Source organism: Coffea arabica, chromosome 1e, assembly GCF_036785885.1.
Source record: "Coffea arabica cultivar ET-39 chromosome 1e, Coffea Arabica ET-39 HiFi, whole genome shotgun sequence".
Lineage (NCBI taxonomy): Eukaryota > Viridiplantae > Streptophyta > Magnoliopsida > Gentianales > Rubiaceae > Coffea > Coffea arabica.
In genome coordinates this window covers 28579686-28585943 of record NC_092311.1, presented here as the reverse complement: position 1 = coordinate 28585943, position 6258 = coordinate 28579686, and the positions used below count along the sequence as shown (strand labels likewise).

Here is a 6258-nt window from a genome sequence, read left to right as displayed (position 1 = left end):
AAAGCTACATTTCATCAGAAGAAATCATTACCAAAATCAGTTCACAAGTAGTTCAAATTCAAACCACAAGTTACAGCTTCTCATCTCCAATCGAATGAACAGGCTGAACAGAATATCTGAATTCATCTGTTCACTGCAGTTCACACAAAATGAACTAGATAGTGATTCTTAAACCGTTTTAAAGCTAAGAATGTCTAGTTTCAAATTCCACAAATGGTACTCGATTTCGACTTTTATACAAAGAGTTATATTGAATCAAAGATACACTGTTCAGACCTTCGGATGACCATTTCCAGATTTCTTGCAGTTTCGAAAATTCAAGTTTTGCTCAACCAAATCAAATGATTTTTGGTAGACACTTTCTACACACAATGTACAACATATATCAACCAATTTCACATCCAAAAAACCAACAAAAATTTGAAATTCAAGCAAGATAAAAAGCAGGACTGATTCGGCCAGTTTACCTCCTCTCACGGTTTTCTCTCTTTCTTTCTCCTCTTCTAGTTTCTTCTAGTAAAACTCATCACCAACACACTAACACACACATAAACATCATGGCAGCCCTCATTTAACCAAGGTGGGAGTTCATAGAGCCCACTTCAACCAACCAAATCCAAGAAAACAACAACAATAAGGAAGCTACACGCTTCAAAACCAAGAAATGAAACAAGAAAGTAAAAGCTTTGGTGGAGGTGTTTATACCTTCAAAACTCAGGATAAAACTCTAGATTTTTTGTGTGAGAAACTCCTTAAAACAGCCCTTAACCAGCCGGCCCTCTCTTCCCTTCAAGCTAGAGTGGTACTCCAAGTTGTGAGTGATTTGGTGGAGGTTTGGTGAGTGATTTGAAGCTAAACAATAGAATTTTTTCTTCTTCCTTTTCTTGTCTCTTGGTCTGGCCGAAAATTGAGGGAGTGAGGAGAGAGAGATGAGGGTTTTGTGTGCTGGAAACTTGGAGGGAAAGAATGAAATAGTAGCCATAAGTGTTGGGCAAAAAGTCAACTCCTAATAGTGCCCAAATGGTGTTTTATACTATCACTTTCTCTCGGATTTGATACACTCATGCACTAATCCTCCAAGGTATTTCCTTAAATATTGTATATTATTCACTCTTACTAGTCTAATATAAATTCTCAAATCTCTAATTAGTCACGCGGTGTGACTTTCAAGAAATTTTCGACGCGCACGCGTTAAAAGCTTAAATTTTAACTCTGTCGCTCCCCACTTTTTGATGAATTGTGATGTGTGTGTGGTGTGGTGTGAACGTGTGCAAAATGAAAAGTAAAAAGGCCATGGGACTTTGGAAAGCGACGATTTGGCCAAATGAAATTTTAAAAAGGGTTTTTTAAATATGAAAACGGAGTCGCCACTTGGTATAGATTTGGGGTGTACCAAGTCACCCGAAAAAGTGTTTTTAAAGACAAAGTAGTAAAAACCCTTTTTAAAACGACTCCTAGTCCACGTAAGCCAAAGAAAAAGGTTCGGGGGTCACGTTTGACAAAGGGGAAGGCAAGGATAGAATCCAAGGCACCCCTTTGACCTAGCCAAGGCTAGTTGCGCGACTCAAACCAATTTTTCCTAATTTTTTCTACCCAAGGTATGTATCGCGTATTGGATATGTCTATATGAATGCAAAAACCTAGACCTAGGGGGATTGGGGGAAATTTCTCTTCAAAGGTTGAGTGGTGCCAATCACATTAATTGTGAAGCCCAATAATGATCCTTTTGGAGAGGTCACACCTAAACCTAAATGACGTGAAAAATGAGTGGAATGCATGCCATGTGAAAGTGTGAGTTTGTGTGAAGTGAGAAAAATGATAAAAGTAATAAGATAAGAGTGAAGGTGTGCAAATGTAGATGAAAGTACTCGTGTGCGAGTGAAGATAAAATGCTCGTGTGCAAGTGTAGATAAAAGGGTTCGTGTGCCAGTGGAGATAAAAAAGTGTTCGTGTGCAAGTGAAAGTGATAAAAATGTGCATGTGTGCAAATGAGATAAAAGTGAAAGTGTAATGATAGAGTGGATTGAGAATGCATGAGCCTAGGGAATTCATGCATATTGGGTACGGGGAGACCTAAATCGTGACTTGATTTTCCTTTTGATTAGAAGGCGAAACTAGCGTGCTAAGGCTATCGAGTAGCCACACTCGCTCGTTTCCCTTATCGGAAGGGGACCCTCAAGCAAATGGACCCTACAACTATCATGATATGCAAAAATCCTAAAATGAAGGGAAAGGGGGTTCGAGGAGCATGCCAAGTGATAAAACTAAGAAAAATGCATGATATGTGGTGAACAAGCAAATGATATGCTAATGAGGGGAAATCCCTAAGGGTCTAGCGTTGGACTAGCCCATTCTATGAATTCCGACTAGCGTTGAACTAGCGGAAACGTACATTCATCCATTCCATTCATTCATGGCTATGAAAGCAAGTAGACATGCCAAAACACTCGTAAACACATAGCACATAGCACTTAGCATGTTCGACTAGATGCAAGAGCCTAATAAAGCAATTAAACATGTAGCAACAAAAACAAGCAACCAAGGGGAAGGGGAAATGGACCAGGTGCTCTCCGAGCGCTATCTATTACAAGCCAAGAGGTGTACACATACCCCATAAAAGCATAAAAGGGAAAGGGTGAATGGACCAGATGCTCTCCGAGCGCTATCTATTACAAGCCAAGAGGTGTACACATACCCCATAAAAGCATAAAAGGGAAAGGGTGAATGGACCAGATGCTCTCCGAGCACTATCTATTACAAGCCAAGAGGTGTACACATACCCCATAAAAACTTAAATAAAAGTAAAAAGCAAGTAAATGCACGCAGGGAGGTAAGGAAAGCGAAGTAGACATGCATATTCACATAACACGTAGGAGCACGTAGGGTCAAATGAAGTGCAAATGAGGGATAGAGTGTACCTCCCTTGAAGCGACGCCCTAACGTAGTGAAATTACTAATTTACCCTCCAAAATAATAAACAGGTCAAGGTACCACTTAAATTATCAAATAATCACATAAAACAACCATTAAACACAAACAAATGGAAATTAAGCATGAAACAAAAATTAAATATGGAATGGACCATGCATGTGCAAGCAAAACTCGGTCTCAAATAAAAAGTCTCAAGAATCTAAATTGGAGTGCTAAATTGAAATGCTGAAGGTGGAATCTATCGCAATCAAGTGCAAAAAATCACGAAAGGAAGAAATGGAAAATTATTAAAGTTTTAGAAACAAGATTAGCTAAGCAAAATTTAAATCAAACAAAATCAAGACCACCAATGCTTCCAAGTTACCAAACTTTCATGATTTGATCCTAGAAATCTATTAACATTGTCCACAATTCACATGAAAAAACATATCAAGGCACAATCACACAAAAGAGATCCAATTGCGAAAATTAATCAACCATGCAAGCCCAATCAAAACATTCAAGGAACTTTAAAGGGTCAAATAGCAAAGAAAAAGTCAAGCCATGGTTCCAATTGCAACTATCCTAGGATCTAATTGCAAGAAATTTGAATGTAATTGGGCCTTAGTAAATCAAGAGGGGATTTGGGGGGTTGAAGTGAAATTTTCAAAAATAGTTTCATGCAAAATCATGCAAAGCTACGTAAACATTGCCTGCAACAAGACATTGCTGCTGCAAGCTTTCTACAACAAAACAAGATGCAACCGCAGCTTTCATTTCCTTTCTTGTATGCGGACTTCACACTTTGATCGAAAACTTTTAACCCCAAACATCAAGGCCTGAATCTAAAGTCAGACAAGCAGCAACACTCAGCGTTCAACCATGCAAAGCTTAAGTTGAGATCATACAAAAAATGCAAATTTCCTTAAAAAGCTGTTTTCTTTGCTTCTGATTCTCTACCGCAGCTTAGCAGTTTTTTATCCCCCATCCCTAATCTATAAACCAACCAAACATTGGCCAACTTATCACCATAAAAGGCAAGGTGATCAAGTCAACACCCACTCAAAACCCCAAGCAGAAACGTCCAAAGTTTTCGACAAAAAAAAATCAGAACTCAACTGGGAGACAAGCTTCTTGAACAAACAGTGAATTAGAGAGAAAGAAAATGGAGAAACGAAAATGCAATGAAAATCTCAAACAAGCTTAGCCCAGAGGGCCTGAATCTAGTCAACTTTCACGTACTATCTTCCCATTTACAACCAAAAACAGATTGAACGTAGTGAATTATAGCCACAAGCGTTCAACAAACAGAAAAATGCAGCAGGGTTCAAATTTTGCTTTTCTATTGCTGATTTCTGGGTTTTTATTGTGCATGCGTAAGTTTTCCTTTGCTATAACTAAAAATCTGGATCAAACATTTTAATTTCAAGCAAACGAAATTACAGCAACTCGACATTCACATGCACACAGACACATTCTGCGGCAAATTCATCCACCTCCAATCGAAATTCAGCAACAGCGCAAGGAAGTATAGACATTTGCTGACCCTAACTCAGAAATTCAGGACAGAATTTTAAAGCCCAAGGATGACAAACAAAACTCACAACTCACTGTTCCCTACCTGAAAAACGGAAAAAGCTGATGGCTTTTGGTTCGCAAGCTCTCAGTCATGTGAATTCAAAACATGACTAAGGTAGCCGAAAGACTTAGCCTTTTTACCCACAAACAAAGCCAGAGATTCATAGTGAACATGGAACAAAAAAGGGAAGGAAAATGGACAATAAAATAGTAGACATCCCATAGACAAAGATGCTGAATACATGCTTCAACAGACTCGAGCATCTGCGCGTGAGTATATGCTGAAATTTGAAGGACAAGACAAACTTACAGTGCTCGTGCTCTCTCTCTCGGCGGAGATCTATGACTGATGATGGCGTGATGAAGTGATCAGGCTCCTCGCGTGAGAGGCGGCTCCCATTTTCCTTCGCCCTTTTTCCCCTCAAGCTGCCTGCTTCAGTTCCTCTTCTCAGCTTTTTGTTCACTCTCCGTTTCTCTTTTTTTTAGCCCAAAACCCCCTTCTATCCTCCCTACTCCGTCATTGTTTTCTTTTTCTTTTCCAGTTGCGGCCGCCAATCGATCTCTCTCTCTCTCTCCCCCCCCTCTCGGCTTTCTAGCTTTCAGCCGTTGTTTCTCTTTCTTGCGGCTCCCCAAAAAACTTCCCCCAGATCCTCTCTCCCTTGCGGCTGTTCTTTTTTTCTTTTTGTACCATCTCCCAATCCCCTAAAACCCTTCCTTGAATGGCGAGGATGAAGGCTAGCCTCTCCCTTCATCCTGCCCCTTCATGGCACGCATGAAAAAATGCCCTTTGCAAGCTGCCAAAAATGCAGCTTGCAAACCGCGATCCTTTTTTTTTTTTTTTTTTTTTAAAAATAGTTTTAATTGATTAACATTGATAACTAATTAACAAAATACATAATAATAAAAGAAAACTAATGAATAAAAGCTAAATTAAAATGAAATGCTAACGCTAATTATTCTTTTTCTTTTCCTTTTCTTTTTCTCTTGTTTTTTTCCAAATTAAAAGACGAAATGGTAAAATAAAGTAAAAAAACAGTAATTTAATTAATTGTCAAGTGAAAATGAATAAACTAAAAATAAAAAGCGGCAAAACTGCTATTTTCTACTTTTCGCTTTCATTTTTTTTATTTTTCACTTTTTCTTTTTTTTCCTTTTTCAAAATAACTTAATAAAAACAACTAAAATGCAAAAGGGTTGAATTTAAAGAAATAAAAATATTTTTGTGAACAAATTTCCCTTTTTCTTTTTTATGATTTTTCTTTCCTTTCCTCTTTTTTATGATTTTTCTTTTCAAGAAAGCATTGAATAAAAACAAAATGACTACAACATATTTTTGATGTTTTCCTTTTCTTCTTTTTTCTAAAAACTCTACGCTAATTTTAAACTTAAAAGCTAAAACTAAAAATTAAAACTAAAAGTAAACAACGAATGCAAGCAATCTAAAATGAAAATCATGAAATAGATGCCACATAAAATTATTCAAAATTTGGTGTCTACAAACTCACTCACATCTAATCCCTCAATTAACTTTTCTTAGCCTACTATTGATCATTCTTAATTTTTCAAGACTAATATATTCTCGGATCGAAATTTATCTCAAAAAATGTGTATTCACTATTTCTCGCTAAATGAGTCGTAGAAAAATTAAATTTACTAACTAAACGTTTTAAAATTATAAAAGGGACATTTTTGCATACAAATGGACTTAAAACGGATGAAATAAATTATCTAGAGTAAACGGGTGAATAAATAATTAAATAAACCAATAAA

General features: G+C 37.2%; 1 long non-coding RNA gene across 1 annotated transcript; it reads right to left on the bottom strand.

The window, feature by feature from the left end:
• Positions 1-2028: 2028 nt before the first annotated feature.
• LOC140008982 (uncharacterized) lies at positions 2029-5126 on the bottom strand. The gene is made up of 2 exons (XR_011816347.1): positions 4799-5126; positions 2029-3755 (listed from the first exon to the last, which is right to left on the bottom strand). It is a non-coding gene; the product is annotated as an uncharacterized lncRNA (long non-coding RNA).
• Positions 5127-6258: the final 1132 nt, after the last annotated feature.